General features: G+C 45.6%; 1 protein-coding gene across 6 annotated transcripts in view; it reads left to right on the top strand.

Moving 5' to 3' along the window:
- The first annotated feature begins 688 nt into the window (after positions 1 to 688).
- ARHGAP12 (Rho GTPase activating protein 12) overlaps positions 689 to 20,753 on the top strand; it is a 254,644-nt gene continuing 234,579 nt past the window's right edge. The window contains exon 1 of one of the 6 annotated variants that reach the window (XM_063922071.1): positions 689 to 996. The gene's annotated coding sequence lies outside the window, so the exon portion shown is untranslated. The remainder of the gene's footprint in view (positions 997 to 20,753) is intronic. The other 5 variants (XM_063922070.1, XM_063922074.1, XM_063922073.1 and 2 more) reach the window with 5 other exon arrangements.

Raw genomic sequence — 20,753 nt, 5'->3', positions numbered from 1 at the left:
GTGATATATATGGAATGGAGAGTAGTTACCTACGGGGCACGTGACAGGTATATACTGTATCAGAGAAAGAGCACTGGTGATACTGGAGAGTGGCCTGTGGGGCAGGGGACAGTAGAGTGAGCATTAGTGATATATATATATATATATATATATATATATACTGGAGAGTAGTTACCTATGGGCAGGTGACAGGTATGTATGAGAGGTGATAGGTACTGTCTATATCACAGAGTAAGCACTGGTGATACTGGAGTGACCTGTGGGATAGGTGACAGGTGATGTATATATCAGAGTGAGCACTCCGCACTAGTGTTACTGGAGAGTAGTTACCAATGGGGTAAGTGACAGGTATATAGATATCACCAGAGTGAGTACTGGTGATACTGGAGAGTGGCCTGTGGGGCAGGGGACAGTACAGAATGAGCACTGGTGATATATACTGGTGGAGAGTAGTTGTCTATTGGGCAGGTGACAGGTATATATCAGAGAGTAAGCACTGGTGATATATACTGGTGGAGAGTAGTTGCCTATTGGGCAGGTGACAGGTATATATCAGTGAGTGAACACTGGTGATATATACTGGTGGAGAGTAGTTGCCTATTGGGCAGGTGACAGGTATATATCAGAGAGTGAGCACAGGTGACACTGCAGCGTGACGTACGGGGCAGATAAGGAAATGCGCGGTGCTGGGCTGGGGAGTATTGGTGATACTGCGAGTAACCCCTTGCGGTGACCCCGCCGCCAGTCCCTCTCCCAGTGTCCGCACAAAGCAGTGACGTCTCTGGCGCAGGTTGGCGGAGCAGAGGGTGACGCGCGTCCCGGGAGGTGGCAGCGGTGACGCGGCGGCCGGGGGCGGGACCGGAGCGCACACACAGGCGGCTGCGTGCTGACTTCCTCATAGTGGTCACTGTGGCGGGCGGCCGCTCTGACCGCACTGTCTGTCCGCTGGGGGACTTCTGAGACTCGGCTCCTCCCGGAGTGCTGGCTGAGGAGGCGGTAAGTCGGCTGTTGGGGGGCTGGGGGCATGTAGCGGGCAGGAGATGGCAGGTGGCCGCCTGTTATCTCCGCAGCAGCACAGCGGGGCAGGGTGAGCATGCGGGAGGCTGCGCTGATCGCACCATGCCGAACTTTCCCCACTCTCTGACGGCTGCTGTACCCGCGGGCGATTCCTCCTCTCCCGTCTCCACCCGGCCGGCAGCTGGAGCTATGGGAGTGCTCCCTCTACCCTTCCCTGTCCCTGCCTGACTCCTGTCACCTGTACTGTTACTGGCCCCGCCCACCAGACCCCGCCCCCGGCGCCCACCTGGTGGCCCCACTGTGCCAGCTTTCCCCAGTAACACCCTAATCCCGTGCACTTCCCTGCCCCCGGGCCACTGTCATCTCTCTGGGACATCTGCAAATATTTATTTTTCCTTCTGCTGTGTGTCAGCCCTCTGATAGGGTATCCGGACTCCAGGTCGACAACAAAAAGGTCGACACACCTTAGGTCGACGCCAATTGGTCGACACACCTTAGGTCGACTTGGACAAAGGTCGACAGGAACAAGGTCGACATGGAAAAAGGTCGACATGAGTTTTTCACGATTTTTTTCTTTTTTTTGAACCTTTTCATACTTAACGATCCACGTGGACTACGATTGGAACGGTAATCTGTGCTGAGCGAAGCGGTAGCGGAGCGAAGGCACCATGCCCGAAGCATGGCGAGCGAAGCGGTGCACTAATTCGGGTTCCCTGTCACTCTACGAAGAAAACGACACAAAAAACCCATAAAAAACTCTTGTCGACCTTTTTCCATGTCGTCCTTGTTCAGGGCCAACCTTTTGTCTATGTCGACCTGTTGTCCATGTCGACCTAAGGTGTGTCGACCAATTGGCGGCGACCTAAGGCGTGTCGACCTTTTTGTTGTCGACCCTGAGTCCCAGACCCCTCTGATAGTGTGACTCTCCTGGCTGCCCTCTCACCCCATGCCTATCCAGCAAGCACTAGCACTGCTCTCTATTGGGTGCAGCTAATATTTGTTAGAGCAGGAAGAAATGATCGCAACTTATTTTCAATATAACCACAAAACACCATCAGGGTGGCTGTTCTCTGTCTCCTGCTTTGATGTCTCTTGTTACCCATCCTGTACAAGAATACAATTGTGTGTTCTGTGGAATGCTAGTGACTTGCTAGCGCTGTCCTTCACTTTCACCAGGCGGCCCTCTGAATGCTTGCACGTAGAACAGGCTCTGCAAGGTTATTCTCTATCTCTTTCTATTATGACTGTATGGAAAACCTTTTTTTCCCCCCTGCTAACCTTTGTCTGTTTATTGTTTAATGTTTCGCTGAGTTTTATTTTGTTGTTTGCGCAGTTGCTGCTACAGTGCATCAGCCCCTCCTGACAGGACATTCTTAAGTTCTAGCAGTATCAAAAGAAACCCATATATATATATATATATATATATATATATATATATATATATATATATATATATATATATATATATATATATATATATATATATATATATATGTATAATTTTTTTTTTTTAAACTACCGTGCCAAGTTATTGTACTCCAGAATGATTTCTCTATAGGGGTTCACTACAGCTGGCCGGCGGTCGGGCTCCCGGCGACCAGCATCCCGGCGCCGGGAGCCCGACCGCCGGCTTACCGACAGCGCGGCGAGCGCAAATTAGCCCCTTGCGGGCTCGCCACGCTACGGGCACGGTGGCGCGCCCCACGAGGGAAAATAAGTGTCGGTATGCCGGCTGTCGGGCTCCCGGCGCCGGTATACTGAGCGCCGGGAGCCCGACCGCCGGCATACAGAAGACCACCCCTCTATAGACCATCTGTCTAGGGAAAATTGCTGCACATGCCTTACTGACTAGGGTTCTTGCCACTTGCACACATAATATAATGTATATGAGGTTAGCGAAGTGTACGGTGCTGCCAGGCAGCAGGCTTTTGCCTCAACTCATTTCTACAGAAACCTTTATATAGTTGCTTAAGTGGCTGCATGGGATACAGCTGATATTACATATGTTATGCATTACAAATAGGATGAAAGGATTTAGTACATTTCGCACTAAGGGGATGTTTGCTGCTTTGTGATTCCAGTCCAAGGTTGCTTTTGCTATCCTCTTCTGTCACAAGGGCTTACAGGGCATTAATGCTGGTAATACTGCAGCTTCTGGAGGTACTGTCCGCTGGCGCTGCATGTTATCAGGTATCTGTTGTGCAGTTGGGGCTACATTACAAAGAGGAATCGAGAGAATGCCTTACCCCGAGGTACTTTGTAATCTGGAATGTTATGCAGAGAATCACTGTATATCCAGGCACATGGGCCTGTAAGCAGTAACATGTGGTGAGAGGGAGGTGTAATGATCATTAGTGTTTGGTTCAGTTGCTTGGGAGTGCACTTCTTTTCATGGTCAAGATGATTAACCTGCTATGTACTGGTGGGAGATTTAGTTGCTGTGATTTAATGCAAGGTTTTGTGTCTCTGCGGCTTTTCCGGTGCAAGTGGCTGGCTCATGCCTTTGTCATCCAGAAAACATGTCAGTTGGTAGGCGAATTGCAGTGTGATGATTTCTTGGGCAGGCTTGTCATAGTCTGGAATGTGGTGGTGAGTGTCTCATAACCCTGTGTAAATAGGAGTTACTCTCATACCTCATTTATCAGTTACCACTTATCTTGCCACAAAGTGCAATTAAACAAAACTGTGATCACTCTAATTTAATATCTGGGGTTTATTTATTTTCTTGATAAACAGAAATGTAACATTTAAGAATATATATATATATATATATATATATATATATATATATATATATATATATATATATATATATATATATATAATGGGGTGTAATGTCTCTGCTTTTGCTGTTGGAGTGCCATGATGATACGTCTGCCTGGTATCTGCTGTGGAAAGTGCAAGCAGTGACCACTCTGTGATGCTCTAGCTGTGACAAGCAGACCGACAGAAGGATATGTTCATCATGGGCTGACACAAAAATGACAGCCTGTCCTTAGCAATGCCTAAATATTTGAGTAAAAGATTATTCGAACACTGAAGAAAAATTCATAATGTAGAAATAACCATATAGATATTCTCTACAGCATGGGTCTTCAACCTGCGTCCCTCCAGTTGCTGTGGAACTACACATCCCAGCATGCCCTGCTTCAGTTTTAGGGGGTATTCAATTAGTGCCGCTTTTTTGCCTAGGCGAAAACATGGCACTTTTAGCTTTTTTTTTCTTTCTTTCTTTCGTTTTTTTAGGGTGAATGGGGATTCGCCCTATGCAATAGCAGGGCCATTTTTTCACCCAAGCGAAACATTTGTCAGGAGCAAAAAACACGTGGATCAGCGAATCCACATGTTTTCACGCCTGCGAAAATGTGGCCTGTTTTCGCCAATTTAGAGGCATCTTTTGTCATTGTCTTTTCACAAAAGTAAAAAGGCATTGGTGAAAAATGCCTTTAAAAACGGGTGAAAATGGTCCACAATTGAATATACAGTGGGGTAAATTTGATAGCTCTGAAAATGCCGAAGCTAATTGTATACCCCACTTAGCGTGCCTTAATAGCAAAACTGTGGCATGGCATGCTGGGATGTTTAGTTCCACAGCAGCCAGAGGGCTTCAGTTGAAGACCCATGCTTTACAGTATAGCAATATATATGTTTTCCCCCATGTTTAAGCAAACCTACAAATGTTAAACCTAGCTTCAATAGCAAAAGATGCAACATTTTTGTATGTAAGAGTGGAATGTCTGTCTGCCAACGTGCTGACCAAGCGGCCTTCAGGTAAGCATATACACTTACCGATCGGCCACTTGATATGTTTGCCCACCCAGCTGTGACGTCGGTCCCTGCAGCCACCAAGTGTACGGGCAGTTAGCAGCCAGATGCGTTGATATATTTGCAGATATATCGGTCATCGGTTGTGCTGTAGGGCAGGTGCTATCTGTCTATGGGGTCGATTCTATTCAGCAACTTAAGAATAGCGCCGGGAATTAGCTCCCGACGCTATTCAATTTAGCTGCTAGTGACCCGCAATTGTCGGGAATTCTTCTCTCATCCCCGGGGGATGAGAGAAGAAACCCGACAAAAGTGCTGCCTCGCGGCCGGCGCGAGGCTGATTCTGTCGGGAATCAGCCTCGCGCCGGGGAGTTAAGTCGGAGATTGCCCGTTCTCCCGACAAAACTACCTGTTAAGTCGGCGAGAACGGAACATCGCCGACTTAACTGAAGCTGAATTGAATAGCGTCGGGACCTAATTCCCGGCGCTATTCTTAAGTTGCCGAATAGAATCGACCCCTATGATATGTTGCTCGAATGGACAATATATCGCCCAGTGTGTACCCAGCTTAAGGCGCAGCTGCTATTGGGGGTCATTCTGACCCGTTCGCCTGCTACTTTTTATCGCAGCCGAGTGAACGGGTACCCACTGCGCATGCGCCGGTGCCGTAGTGCGCCGGCGCATGCCAGAAGGCCGTAGCTGGGCTGCGATCGCCTCTGCCTGATTGACAGGCAGAGATGGTCGCTGGGCGGGAGGGGGCAGAACGGTGTTGTTTGGCCGCTGTTTCATGGGCGCAGACCTGCCAACGAACCGTGCGGGGAGCGGCCCACAGCGGCTGCGTGACGTCATACGAAGCCGCTGCGGAGCGGGGAGCGACGTGTACAGCTACAATCATCTTGGAATGAGGGCCTTTATACATTAAAAAAAAAATGATGTTTTTTAGTGTAGTTGAATCCATGTAGTTATGGTTTTTAAATGTTAGAACAGCCATTTCTGTGAAATTGCAGGCGCAGCACATTGCCAGTATGTTTACACGTAGACTATCCACACCATTACAGTGCTTTGTGCAGCATTTTACAGTGTCTGTTGTGCCACCGATCTCCTGCTTGTTGACTTTCTGAATTTCGGACAAGCGTATGTATCGCATATAGGGTAGGCAAAAGTGTACACGTGGTGGGTGAGCACTGCAAGATATGTGCAGCACTCATATTGGCGACTATAGAGATTCATTCCTGTCAGCATATATGTACAACCCCACATCAGGCCTAATACACAAGCTATCAATTGCAGCAATTCTGCGTTTTGAAGAGGAGTATGCAAAAACATTGTCAAATGGGGTTCTCCAATCGCAGATTCTGATCGGAATCAGCAAATCATGTTGCGCAATATGTTGGATTTCACAGAGCAGTCGGGGCTGTAGATTGTTAGTGATTGGTAACAATTAGCCGATTTGTAGACCCTTACTAGTGTTTTACTATTGAAATGGTAACTTTCATGATTTGCAGATCTGATACTTGGATAAAAATGATCTGTGGATCACTGAAAAATATCTGCAATGTTTGGGCGCATATTGGTGGATTGGAAAATTTTTAAATTGATAAAATAAAAAGCAGAGTCTGTAAATCGTTTTTTTTTTTTTTGGAGACTACTGATGTATGGGCCCTGGTAGTCTATGATCGTGTACCTCCACGGGCGACCAAAACACCTTTTTTCTTCAGTTGTCATTTAAATAAATTGTAAAAGTTTTTACCTAAAATATTGCTTAATTTCAGTTCTACAAATGATAAGTGAATAATACGGCTCTTCTAAGCATTTTCTAACAGTGCTTGATGTGTGTCTGAAAATTCAGTTCTCTGCCAAACTTCAACATGGAAATGCAACACAGGTCCCCCTAAAGCGGATGCAGTTAAAATACCGTCTGTTGGGATCCCGGAGTTCAGGAGACCGACGCTTGAATCCCGACAACCGGTGAAATAGAGACGGTTGGAATCCTGACCACCGACTGATATTCCCACTCGGTTGGTGGGTCCACACCACCAACCGAGTGGGAATATAACCTGCGGCGAGCAAAGCTGCCGGGATTCCAACAGACGGGATGCCGGTGTCTGTATCCTGACAGGTGGCATCCCGTCTGTCGGAAAAACATACCAATTCCCCCCTAAAGTATATGATAAGGCCAAAAGACTGCTTGTTCTGAGATGCTGCAAAATTCAAGTAGTGGAAATGTGCAATCATGCTTAAAATATTTACAGTATACTGTATGTATATATTATATTGTATACAAATGTTTTGCTGTGCTCAATAAGGTCCTATCCTTTGCAGACATGACTTCCCTGCTCTGTAAGCTATGCATTGTGTTGGAAATCCAGAAGAACCCGTGCATATTTAGTATCACAGGGAGCACAAAGGTGCTGTTGCCGCTGTGAATCGTCCATTTTGTGCTTCGAAAGTGACCTCCACTGGATCCTCCATTTCTAAGACTCCTAGGGGAGAATTCAGTCAGTTGTTTTTAGCCGCATGTAAGTAATGTGCGTTTGACAGGAGGTACTCAGTTGTTTTTCTGATGTCTGCACCCTTTATTTATCGCGCGTGTCGCACTCAAATGAATTGAATTTAGATGCGTAAAGTGTCTAAACCTGTTCACTGTATTGGGTGTGCTGCCGAAATGGCAAAGCCCGACTATTTGCATATTTGTAGTGGGCGTCTACAGAATTTGTGCCCATCGGCACAAAGAATTAATAGCTCACGTCACTTTATGGGTTTTTTTTTCAAAGTATTTTTATTGAATACGGTAACACAGAAACAGATCGAAAATGGTCTGAAGACCAGTGACTACATAACATTGCGATATTGCACATGAAGAAAATGTCAAGAAGCCCCAGTCACTCTTAAGACTGGAGCTGCGGGTGTCCAAAAATGGTTGAATTCCCCCCCATGTGCTCACTGCCTCTTTGCATCAGGTAAGGGCAGAGGGCGGGGGTCAGATTTCATAGGGCAGGGCCCTAACAATATTTCTCTAACGTCCTAGTCGATGCTGGGGACTCCGTCAGGACCATGGGGAATAGCGGCTCCGCAGGAGACAGGGCACAAAAGCAAGCTTTTAGGATCACATGGTGTGTACTGGCTCCTCCCCCTATGACCCTCCTCCAAGCCTCAGTTAGGTTTTTGTGCCCGTCCGAGAAGGGTGCAATCTAGGTGGCTCTCTTAAAGAGTTGCTTAGAAAAAGTTTTTAGGTTCTTTATTTTCAGTGAGTCCTGCTGGCAACAGGCTCACTGCATCGAGGGACTTAGGGGAGAGAATTTCAACTCACCTGCGTGCAGGATGGATTGGATTCTTAGGCTACTGGACACCATTAGCTTCAGAGGGAGTCGGAACACAGGTCTCGCCCTGGGGTTCGTCCCGGAGCCGCGCCGCCGACCCCCTTGCAGATGCTGAAGATTGAAGAGGTCCGGAACCAGGCGGCAGAAGACTTTTCAGTCTTCCTCAGGTAGCGCACAGCACTGCAGCTGTGCGCCATTGTCTGTCAGCACACTTCCCACAGCGATCACGGAGGGTGCAGGGTGCGGGGGGGGGGGCGCCCTGGCAGCAATGTAGAATACCTGTATGGCGAAAAATACATCACATATAGCCCTTGAGGCTATATGGATGTATTTAACCCCTGCCAGACTTCACAATCTCCGGAGAAGAAGCCCGCCGAAAAGGGGGCGGGGCCTATTCTCCTCGGCACACAGCGCCATTTTCCCTCACAGAAAGGCTGAGGGGAAGGCTCCCATGCTCTCCCCTGCACTGCACTACAGAAACAGGGTTAAAACAGAGAGGGGGGGCACTGATTTGGCGATATACATATATATATTAAATGCTATATGGGAGGAACACTTATATAAGGGTTGTCCCTGTATAATTATAGCATTTTGGTGTGTGCTGGCAAACTCTCCCTCTGTCTCCCCAAAGGGCTAGTGGGTCCTGTCCTCTATCAGAGCATTCCCTATGTGTGTGCTGTATGTCGGTACGTGTGTGTCGACATGTATGAGGAAAATGTTGGTGAGGAGGCGGAGCAAATTGCCTGTAATGGTGATGTCACTCTCTAGGGAGTCGACACCGGAATGGATGGCTTACTTATGGAATTACGTGGTAATGTCAACACGCTGCAAGTGGGTTGACGACATGAGACGGCCGGCGAACAAATTAGTACAGGTCCAGGCGTCTCAGACACCGTCAGGGGCTTGTAAAAACGCCCATTTACCTCAGTCGGTCGACATAGACCCAGACACGGACACTGATTTCAGTGTCGACGGTGAAGAAACAAACGTATTTTCCTTTAGGGCCACACGTTAAGGGCAATGAAGGAGGTGTTACATATTTCTGATACTCCAAGTACCACAAAGAAGGGTATTATGTGTGAGGTGAAAAAACTACCTGTAGTTTTTCCTGAATCAGATAAATTAAATGAAGTGTGTGATGATGCGTGGGTTTCCCCCGATAGAAAATTATTGGCGGTATACCCTTTCCCGCCAGAAGTTAAGGCGCATTGGGAAACACTCCTCAGGGTGGATAAGGCGCTCACATACTTATCAGAAAAATATCCTAAAAAGTATACACACACATGCTGGTGTTATACTGTGACCAGCGATCGCCTCAGCCTGGATGTGCAGAGCTGAGGTGGCTTGGTCGGATTCCCTGGCTAAAAATATTGATACCCTTGACAGGGACAGTATTTTATTGACTATAGAGCATTTAAAGGATGCATTTCTATATATACGAGATGCGCAGAGGGATATTTGCACTCTGGCATCAAGAGTAAATGCGATGTCCATATCTGCAAGAAGATGTTTATGGACACGACAGTGGTCAGGGGATGCAGATTCCAAACGGCACAAAGATGTATTGCCGTATAAAAGGGGAGGAGTTATTTGGGGTCGGTCCATGGGACCTGGTGGCCACGGCAACTGCTGGAAGATCCACCGTTTTTTACCCTAAGTCACATCTCTGCAGAAAAAGACACCGTCTTTTCAGCCTCAGTCTTTTCGTCCCTATAAGATATCTGCCCAGGGATAGAGGAAAGGGAAGAAGACTGCAGCAGGCAGCCCATTCCCAGTAACAGAAGCCCTCCACCGCTTCTACTAAGTTCTCAGCATGACGCTGGGACCGTACAGGACCCCTGGATCCTACAAGTAGTATCAAAGGGGCACAGATTGGAATGTCGAGGCGTTTCCCCCCTCGCAGGTTCCTGTAGTCTGCTGTACCAATGTCCCCCTCCGACAGGGAGGCAGTATTGAAAACAATTCACAAGCTGTATTCCCAGCAGGTGATAATAAAATTACCCCTCCTACAACAAGGAAAGGGGTATTGTTCCACACTATAGGGTGGTACTGAAGCCAGAAGGCTAGGTGAGACCGATTCTAAATCTGAAAAATTTGAACACTTACAAGGGTTCGAATCCAGATGGAGTCACTCAGAGCAGTGATAGCGAACTGGGAACAAGGGGACTATATGGTGTCCCGGGACATCAGGGATGCTTACCTCCATGTCCCAAAATTTGCTTTTCTCACCAAGGGTACCTCAGGTTCGTGGTACAGAGCTGTCACTATCAGTTTCAGACGATGCCGTTGGAGTGTCCAAGGCATCCCGGGTCTTTACCAAGGTAATGACCGAAATGAGGATTCGTCTTCAAAGAAAATGGACGACCTCCTGATAAGAACAAGGTCCAGAGAACAGTTGGAGGTCGGAGTAGCACTATCTCAAGTAGTTCTACGACAGCACGGGTGGATTCTAAATATTCCAAAACCGCAGTTGTTCCGACGACACGTCTGCTGGTCCTAGGGATGATTCTGGACACAGTCCAGGAAAAGGGTGTTTCTCCCAGAGGAGAAAGCCAGGGAGTTATCCGAGCTAATCGGGATCCTCCTAAAACCAGGAAAAGTGTCAGTGCATCATTGCACAAGAGTCCTGGTAAAAAAATGGTGGCTTATTACGAAGCGCTTCCATTCGGCAGATTTCACGCAAGAACTCTTCAGTGGGATCTGCTGGACAAATGGTCCGGATCGCATCTTCAGATGCATCAGCGGATAACCCTATATCCAAGGACAAGGGTGTCTCTCCTGTGGTGATTACAGAGTGCTCATCTTCTAGAGGGCCGCAGATTCGGCATTCAGGATTGGATGCTGGTATCCACGGAGGCCAGCCTGAGAGGCTGGGGAGCAGTCACACAGGGAAAAAATTTCCAGGGAGTGTGATCAAGTCTGGAGAATTCTCTCCACATAAATATACTGGAGCTAAGAGCAAATTTGTAATGCTATAAGCTTAGCAAGGCCTCTGCTTCAAGGTCAGCCGGTATTGATCCAGTGGGATAACATCACGGCAGTCGCCCACGTAAACAGATAGGGCGGCACAAGAAGCAGGAGGGCAGTGGTCAAAACTGCAAGGATTTTTCGCTAGACGGAAAATCATGTGATAGCACTGTCAGCAGTGTTCATTCCGGGAGTGGACGACTGGGAAGCAGACTTCCTCAGCAGGCACGACCTCCACCCGGGAGAGTGGGAACTTCATCGGGAAGTTTTCCGCATGATTGTGAACCGTTGGGAAAGACCAAAGGTGGAAATGATGGCGTCCCGCCCGAACAAAAAACGGGACAGGTATTGCGCCAGGTCACGAGACCTTCAGGCGATAGCTGTGGACGTCCTGGTAACACCGTGGGTGTAACAGTCGGTGTATGTGTTCCCTCTTCTGCTTCTCATAACCAAGGTATTGAGAATTATAAGACGTAGAGGAGTAAGAACTATACTCGTGGCTCCGGATTGGCCAAGAGGGACTTGGTACCCGGAACTTCAAGAGATGCTCACAGAGGACTAATGGCCTCGGGAGCTAAGATGGGATTTGCTTTCAGCAAGAACCATGTCTGTTCCAAGAGGAACCGTGGCATCTGCCTCTAAGAAAGGACCTGCTCCAGCAGGGACCTTGTCTGTTCCAAGACTTACCGCGACTGCGTTTGACGGCATGGCGGTTGAACGCCGGATCCTAAGGGAAAAGGCATTCCGGAAGAGGTCATACCTACCCTGGTCAAAGCCAGGAAGGAGGTGACCGCACAACGTTTTCACCACATGTGGTGAAAATATGTTGCGTGGGTGAGGCCAGGAAGGCCCCACGAAAAAATTTCAACTAGGTCGATTTCTGCACTTCCTGCAAACAGGAGTGTCTATGAGCCTCAAATTGGGGTCCATTAAGGTTCAAGTTTCGGCCCTGTAGATTTTCTTCCAGAAAAAAAATTGGCTTCAATTCCTGAAGTCCAGACGTTTGTCGAGGGAGTATTGCATATACAGCCCCTTGTGTGCCTCCAGTGGCACCGTGGGATCTCAACGTAGTGTTGGGATTCCTCAAATCATATTGGTTTGAACCGATCAAATCTGTGGATTTGAAATATCTCACATGGAAAGGGACCATGTTGTGGCCCTGGCCTCGGCCAGGCGATTGTCAGAATTGGGGGCTTTGTCTTAAAAAAAGCTCATATTTGTTTTTCCATTCGGACAGGGCAGAACTGCGGACTCGTCCCCAGTTTCTTCCTAAGGTGGTGTCAGCGTTTCGCCTGAAACAACATATTGTGGTGCCTGCGGCTACTAGGGACTTGGAGGACTCCAAGTTGCTAGACGTTGTCGGGGCCCTAAAAATATATATATATATATATATATATATATATATATATATATATATATATATATATATATATATATATATATATATATATAATATATATATTATATATATATATATATATATAATATATATATTTCCAGGACGGCTGGAGTCAGAAAGTCTGACTTGCTGTTTATATTGTATGCACCCCAAAAGATGGGTGCTCCTGCTTCTAAGCAGACTATTGCTCGTTGGATTTGTAGTACAATTCAGCTTGCACAGTCTGTGGCAGGCCTGCCACAGCCAAAATCTGTCAATGCCCATTCCACAAGGAAGGTGGGCTCATCTTGGGCGGATGCCCGAGGGGGTCTCGGCTTTAAAATTTTGCCGAGCAGCTACGTGGTCAGGGGGGAACACGTTTGTAAAATTCTACAAATTTGATACCCTGGCTGAGGAGGACCTGGAGTTCTCTCATTCGGTGCTGCAGAGTCACCCGCACTCTCCCGCCCGTTTGGGAGCTTTGGTATAATCCCCATGGTCCTGACGGAGTCCCCAGCATCCACTAGGACGTTAGAGAAAATAAGATTTTACTTACCGATAAATCTATTTCTCGTAGTCCGTAGTGGATGCTGGGCGCCCATCCCAAGTGCGGATTGTCTGCATTACTTGTACATAGTTATTGTTACAAAAATCGGGTTATTATTGTTGTGAGCCATCTTTTTTAGAGGCTACTTCATTGTTATCATACTGTTAACTGGGTTCAGATCACAAGTTGTACGGTGTGATTGGTGTGGCTGGTTTGGGTCTTACCCGGGATTCAAGATCCTTCCTTATTGTGTACGCTCGTCCGGGCACAGTACCTAACTGAGGCTTGGAGGAGGGTCATAGGGGGAGGAGCCAGTACACACCATGTGATCCTAAAAGCTTGCTTTTGTGCCCTGTCTCCTGCGGAGCCGCTATTCCCCATGGTCCTGACGGAGTCCCCAGCATCCACTACGGACTACGAGAAATAGATTTATCGGTAAGTAAAATCTTATTTTTTTGTGCAGGTGAGTCATGTTCTATTAAGGACAAGCCCTTTAACCTCATATATATATATATATATATATATATATATATATAATTCCGGCAGCACTCCCAAACACAAAATGTAACTGTCCGGTGCCCTCCTAAACCCGTATGGCAGCGGGTCATGTATAGCGTCCTGTCGGCGGCACTCCGATATCACAAAGACACAACAGCAGGTTTGCAGAAATAACAACGTTTCGAAGCTTTAATCACTCCGTCTTCAGGATAACCTGAAGACGGGGTGATTAAAGCTTCGAAACGTTGTTATTTCTGCAAACCTGCTGTTGTGTCTTTGTGATATCGGAGTGCCGCCGACAGGACGCTATATATATATATATATACTCTCCTTGGTCTGGCACTCCTCTTTCCCGCAGGGAATCTGCTCCGGTGCCCTCCTTAAGCAAGATGGCTCTGGATATGGAAAATGGAAGGCGGCACTCAGGAGACTTTCTTGAACGTAGAAAACGTGCTTTAATGTGTATCAACGTTTCGGGAGACGTACTCCCTTCCTCAGGACACAGCAATACAAGTGATCACAGTGATAAAACAAACTTAAATACCTTACCAGTCCCTGACTCGGCCACCTCCGTCACGGCCAGCGGCGTCCCGACCCCCGGAGCCCGCACTTCCGGTTTCGGCAGAACCCGCCCCTTCCGGATGACGTTGCTCCGTTGCCGGGCGACGCAGCCGCGGGGAGGACCCACACGAGCAGGGAACCTGCACTGTCATGGCAACTTGTTACCATGACAACAAGGAGAAAATACATAAGTATAACAAACCGTGCAAATCAGACCACTTGCGTGGATATAACAATGCATAAATATTTAAAAAACACATCTAATGCCAGAAAGGCACACAGTGCTGTGCACAATAAATGATGTGAAGAACATATTATGCTCCGTAAAAATCTGTGATATGAAGCTAATCTCACCTAAAGAATACATACTGACATAATAAAGTGAAAAGTTAAAAACATAAAGACACATACTGCTGCCATTTGTTATGTCTAATCTTGATAGGTACGCATACAGCAGACTACCATACAGATCTAAAACTATATAAACTCTGCCCTCGTCAATCAACCAGCAGTTGGAGGGGGAGACCACTACCTCACTCACAGGTGCGTGGGTCCCCATGTATACATCTGTCTAGAACTTATTAATGATTCCAGTGCTCTAACTTAGATGCACTGTCTACTAAGTTCTGAGTAACCCTTCACGTGCTACTGGGGGAATGCGTACTCTATTAGCCTTACTTAACCTTGCATCTATACCCTGCCTCAAAGAAAGCAATTTAGGCTTAAATATTCATTTAGACCGCGAGGATGGATCGTGTCCAATTTATGGATCCATCTTGCCTCCAGTTGCAGCAATTTTTTTGCTCGGTTGCCACCTCGGATGGAATCAGGAACCTGGTCCACTATTTTGTAGCGGACGGAGGCAAGGCTGTGACGCCTCTGCGCAAAATGTCGTGCCACAGGTTATATATATTTCCAAGCAGTCCACACTCTGGCCTTTTAAGTGTATGCTGGGGTGACTTCCATATAATGATAGATAATAACCCATCATTTCCAATGTAAATCCACAACAGAGGAGCACTCACCAGTCTTCAAAGCAGTTTTTCTTTATTTTCAATAGATCATAATAGAAGGGGGTGTATCAACGTTTCGGTCCCAAGTGGGACCTTTGTCAAGATCTTGACTGGTGAGTGCTCCTCTGTTGTGTGTGTATGTATATATATATATATATATATATATATATATATATATATATATATATATATATATATATATATATTGTTTCTCCTTTCATTCACTTTTACACCATATACTATCATTACACTGTAGTAGCTATAAAAAGTATTTACCCCTTTGCTATTTTCAGTTTATATTGTCCCCTTACCACAAATAACCACACCATAAAAGAAAAGTGATTTCATTATGAGTTAGAACAGAAGATGGCATTAACATTCTGACCTTTTACTAAAATACACCCTGACGCAACCCTTGTCTACAGATCTACGTAATTGATATGTAATTCTCCCGTATACAATTAATGTTTCAATTGCTTTAAAAATAAATATACCTGTCTGGGAGGCTCCACAGTTATCATTATCTTTTATCCAGTGCCAATAATGTATGCAGTGCCTTATTGACAGTGTTTAATGTTTTACAACAGTCTCTTCCTTTAAGGGAAATGATGCTTTACATTCTCTACTTGGCACACATTTGCACACTAGTGTACGTTTCCTCAGAAGCTGGTTAACTTACTACTATTTTTTTCAGCTATGAGAGGAAATCTGGTCACTCAGAGGAAACTTGTGTAAACACGGGAAGCATACAACAACCTCCATATTGGTAGTTGTCATTTTCCACATAGAGCTTCATCATGAAGATCAAAGAGCAGTCAATTGAAATCTAAGAACATCTTATTAAAAAAATCATAAATTAGAAAATGGATGTAACAGACTTTAAAAAGACTTAATATACATGGAGCAATGCCAAGTCTATTAAGAAAGGAGGGTATGGGTCATTAGGTTGACAAGACTTAGGTCGACCACTATTGGTCGACATGGAAAAAGGTCGACTTAAGTTGTTTTTTTAAAACTTTTTTTGGTGTCGTTTTCTTTGTAAAGTGACGGGGAACCCCAGTTAGTGCACCAAGTCCCCTCGCATGGCGAGCAAAGGCAAGGTTACCGTTCCCAATTGTAGTCCACGTGGATCGTAACGTATGAAAAACTTTAAAAAAACGTGAAAAACTCATGTCAACCTTTTTCCATGTCGACCTTGTTCATGTCGACCTAGTGACCCTGTGAACCTAATGCATGTCGACCAATAGTGGTCAACCTAATGACCGTGAGCTGAAAGGAGATATGATAAAACTGTACTCCTGTCTAGAGTAGTCTGATTCGCAATCTGTGAGAGCGGGATGGACAGAAAGAGGCAGTGATGGGAGAAACTGTTCATGTGTCAAAAACCCAGGGTTTCCACGTACCTGGGCTGTGAGAGTGTGACAAAAGGAAAACTATTTAAAAAAAAAAAAAATCTCACATTAAGGTCACATAAATTTAATCATAAAGCATGTTGTCCACTTCATACTTACTAGATGAAGAAAGTCTGTTGATGCTAAGGGGTTTATTCACTAAGCGACAGGTTCTAAATCCTGGTGCTTCTGATGGTGTTTATGTCTGATATTGAAAAGGGAAATGATTTCACTCGCCAAGCACTGCTAATAAATGCATTGCCCTCTCTAAATTTCAGGCATATTTACGATTGGAAGCATCTGGTGTTAGAACCCTGCGCTCGGTAAATAAACCCCTAATGGTGAACTTTCTTTCAGCACTAGGCACTGTTTAGCAGAGACCTCTCATCTGCAGAACCTCACTGACCTTAACAAGTAGCATGATGGAATGCTATAAGGATACATCTCTTCTTTGGGATGAAAAACGTAGCAAGTTCTAAACAAAGAAACCTGTAGCATGCAAGATACCTAAGCCTTGGGAGACCATTTTTATTCTAGCAGAACACTGACCCAACACACATGGTAATAAGGAACATTTGAGTGGATTAAATACCTGTACCTGTTTCTTGTATGGGCGGAACTCTGGTTAATGCTGGCTGTGCAGTGAGGTCAGGTACCGAAAATTGGTTTTAGTGTGGCTGAGGCTGAACCCTACAACATACAGTGATGAATCTAAAAACTAACAATTTTGCTAATTTTAAAGATGTAGTTTGTTTTTGTGCATAAATATAATGCATTATCAAAATTACGGAAGAGGGCATAAAAATGTGTTTGTTTGTTTTTTTTGCAAAAAACCCTGTGTTTAAGTACCGTAGTATTCTTCTAAAAGTGTGGTACAATAACTTTCAAACTTTTTTTTTTTTATAAAGAAGCATTGTTAAACAAAATGTCAGACTGAATTCATATATAATTAAGCATTGATGCATCGGTACAAGGCTATGTAAAAAAGGGCATCCTTCAGCTGGAAACCACAAAGATGCTTCCTTTTCCTGGTACCTGCTTATTGTATTTGTTGCTATAGAGTACAGCCCAGAACCTAAAGGAAACAGTACATGTGTCTAAACGTTGCAACCACAGACTGTATAATACTTCCTTATCTAGTCCTCCAATCCAAAATACCTATTGATTGTCTTAATGCAAACCACATTTCTTTATATACTCATGTAAAGTCCTTTTTTTTTTTTGTGTGTGTGTTCATTGGATATTTTCTTTCCTTTTTATGCAGGTAGTGTATTCAGTCCTATAGATTCCACTAGTACTTCAGCACCAGTTTAGTAAAGTTCATACTGTAGCGGGGATGCAGGTAGTGGAGTGAATGCTGCAATACTTATGTATACTGTAGGTTACCAGGCCCATGTGCCCTGAGTTATCCTACTGTTTGTTTGGATAAAGTAGTTTGAGTAAACATTTCCTTACTTGTTACAACAGGATGTAGTTTAAATCCTGACAATCCAAAATACTGACGCCAGAATCCCGACCGCCAGAATACCTGCAGCGCCACCGCAGCTATTCCCACTCCTGGGTGTCCACGATACTCATGGAGTGGCAATAGAACCTGTGGCATGCCCGCAGCATAGCGATCCCGCAAGGGGCTTCGTTCCGCTCACCCCCCAGCCGGCATTCTGGCGGTCGGGTTTTCGGCGTCGGTATTTTGACCTTCGGTATTCCGTACCCAACCCGGTACAACTATCTATTTTTTTCCCCACCTCTTTTTAGAGCAATTATGTTTTTATCATTACTGTCCCGTAAGCTTTCATGTTGTGGGCTGACCTTAGTAACCTGTGTTGAATTATTTTAATGGGATCTGTCCAAAAATGAGTACATGTCCATAGCTTGAAAGAAGTTTCAATGAACCTTCTGCAGTGAAATCTCATTTAGGGTTGGCCATGTTTTGGGCCAAATACACAGGCCTAAAATACACCCAAAATGAAGTATTGTACACAACTTGCAGCTGGACAAATCTGTAGAGAGTGATTGAGGTCTGTGAGGGCAGTGTATGTGGCAGTAACACAACAGCAGGGAACAGTAATGCGCCCGGTTTACACCGGTTATGGATTAAAAGATCAACAATTAAAAAGTTTACACCAGATGGTCAACATAATCAAAAGGTTGACACATGATTGGTTAACATGGTAAAAAGGTTGACATGGCAATGGTCTACACACAAATGGTCGACATGATTTTCTTTTCTTATTGTAGCCTAAATCTAACCCTAAGCCTAAGTGTCTCCCTTAGTAACTATCCCTAACTGTCCCTTCCCGTAGCCTAACCCTAACCATTCCCCAAGTTCCTAATCCTAATACTAACCTTAACCCTATAAATGTTGAAAAAACGTGTGGTGACCTGTTGACAAGTGTCTGTCAGTGTCGACCTAATGACGGTCTATATTCCATCCGTATACCTTTACACAAGAGGTATGAAGCCACAGTGTTAGTAAATGCTAAACTTCTAGTAATAGTGCATTAATAAAGTACTATTGTCTGCAGCCTCCAAAAAACGTTTTATCTTCAGGCAGAGTTATTAAACCCCAAGTTGTATTTACCACATCAAATAGAATTAAATACAGATATACAAAAGTATTAATAGAAGTTCATTAGCTCTCCTTTACATAATTAAATGTAAATCTGCTTTCATACCAGGGACTGATTGCAAATACTAAACAAATAATGTGGGTTATTCGGGTTTGTTAGCAAACCTAAAAGTTTAGCAATCGGGCAAAACCATGTTGCACTGCAGGTTTGGCAGATGTAACGTGCAGAGAAATTTTAGATTTGGGTGGGTTATATTGTTTCTGTGCAGGGTACATATTGGCTGCCTAATTTCTACACTTCAATTTAGATTTCAGTTTGAACTCGCCCCACCCGATTCTAAATCTCTCTGCACGTTACATCTGCCCCACCTGCAGTGCAACATGGTTTCTCTAACGTCCTAGAGGATGCTGGGGACTCCGTAAGGACCATGGGGATAGACTGGCTCCGCAGGAGACATGGGCACTTTAAGAAAGACTTTGACTCTGGGTGTGCACTGGCTCCTCCCTCTATGCCCCTCCTCCAGACCTCAGTTTGATACTGTGCCCAGTGGAGACTGGGTGCATTTCAGGAGCTCTCCTGAGTTTCCTGTAAAGAAAGCATTTTAGTTAGGTTTTTTTATGTTCAGGGAGCCTGCTGGCAACAGACTCCCTGCATCAAGGGACTGAGGAGAGAGAAACAGACCCACTTCTCTGAGTTTCAGGGCTCTGTGTCTTAGGCTACTGGACACCATTAGCTCCAGAGGGATCGGTACGGAGGTCTCACCCTAGCCGTCCGTCCCAGAGCCGCACCGCCGTCCTCCTCGCAGAGCCGGAAGATTGAAGCCGGGTGAGTATTGAGGAAAAGACATGAGAGGCAGCAGAAGACACTTGGATCTTCATAGAGGTAACGCACAGCACTGCAGCTGTGCGCCATTGCTCCCATTCACCTAACACACCTCGGTCACTGTACGGGTGCAGGGCGCAGAGGGGGGCGCCCTGGGCAGCAATATAAACCTCTCCTGTGGCATATATATATATATATATATATATATATATATATATATATATATATATATATATATATATATACATACACACACACACACACACACACACACACACACACACACACACACACACACACACACGTACAGCTGGGCACTGTACATGTATATAAAGAGCCCCCGCCATGTTATTGAGAAATTTGAGTGGGACAGAAGCCCGCCGCCGAGGGGGCGGGGCTTCTCCCTCAGCACTCACCAGCGCCATTTTTCTCCACAGCACCGCTGAGAGGAAGCTTCCCGGACTCTCCCCTGCTTAACACACGGTGAAAGAAGGGTTTTAAAGTAGAGGGGGGGCACATAATTGGCGCATATACATAACAAAAGCGCTACTGAGTAAACATACTGTGTTTTTTCCTGGGTCATATAGCGCTGGGGTGTGTGCTGGCATACTCTCTCTCTGTCTCTCCAAAGGGCCTGGTGGGGAACCTGTCTTCAGAAAAGAGCTTCCCTGTGTGTGTGTGTGTGTGTGTGTGTGTGTGTGTGTGTGGTGTCAGTGATCGCGCTGAGCCGGAAAAAAAGTGGGTCCCAGGGACCCCTCACTTTTAAAAATTGGGGTCCTACCGGTCCTTTTCTGGGTCCCATTGAAGTGAAGGTTCATATTAATCTCATTACCGATTCAAACATGAAAACACAGACTTGATTTGGACACTACAAAAGTGTAGCAGGAGGGGGGAAGTGACAAAG

This window comes from Pseudophryne corroboree, chromosome 5, assembly GCF_028390025.1.
Source record: "Pseudophryne corroboree isolate aPseCor3 chromosome 5, aPseCor3.hap2, whole genome shotgun sequence".
NCBI lineage: Eukaryota > Metazoa > Chordata > Amphibia > Anura > Myobatrachidae > Pseudophryne > Pseudophryne corroboree.
The sequence above is the reverse complement of the archived record's forward strand: the minus strand, read 5'-3'. Positions and strand labels throughout refer to the sequence as shown.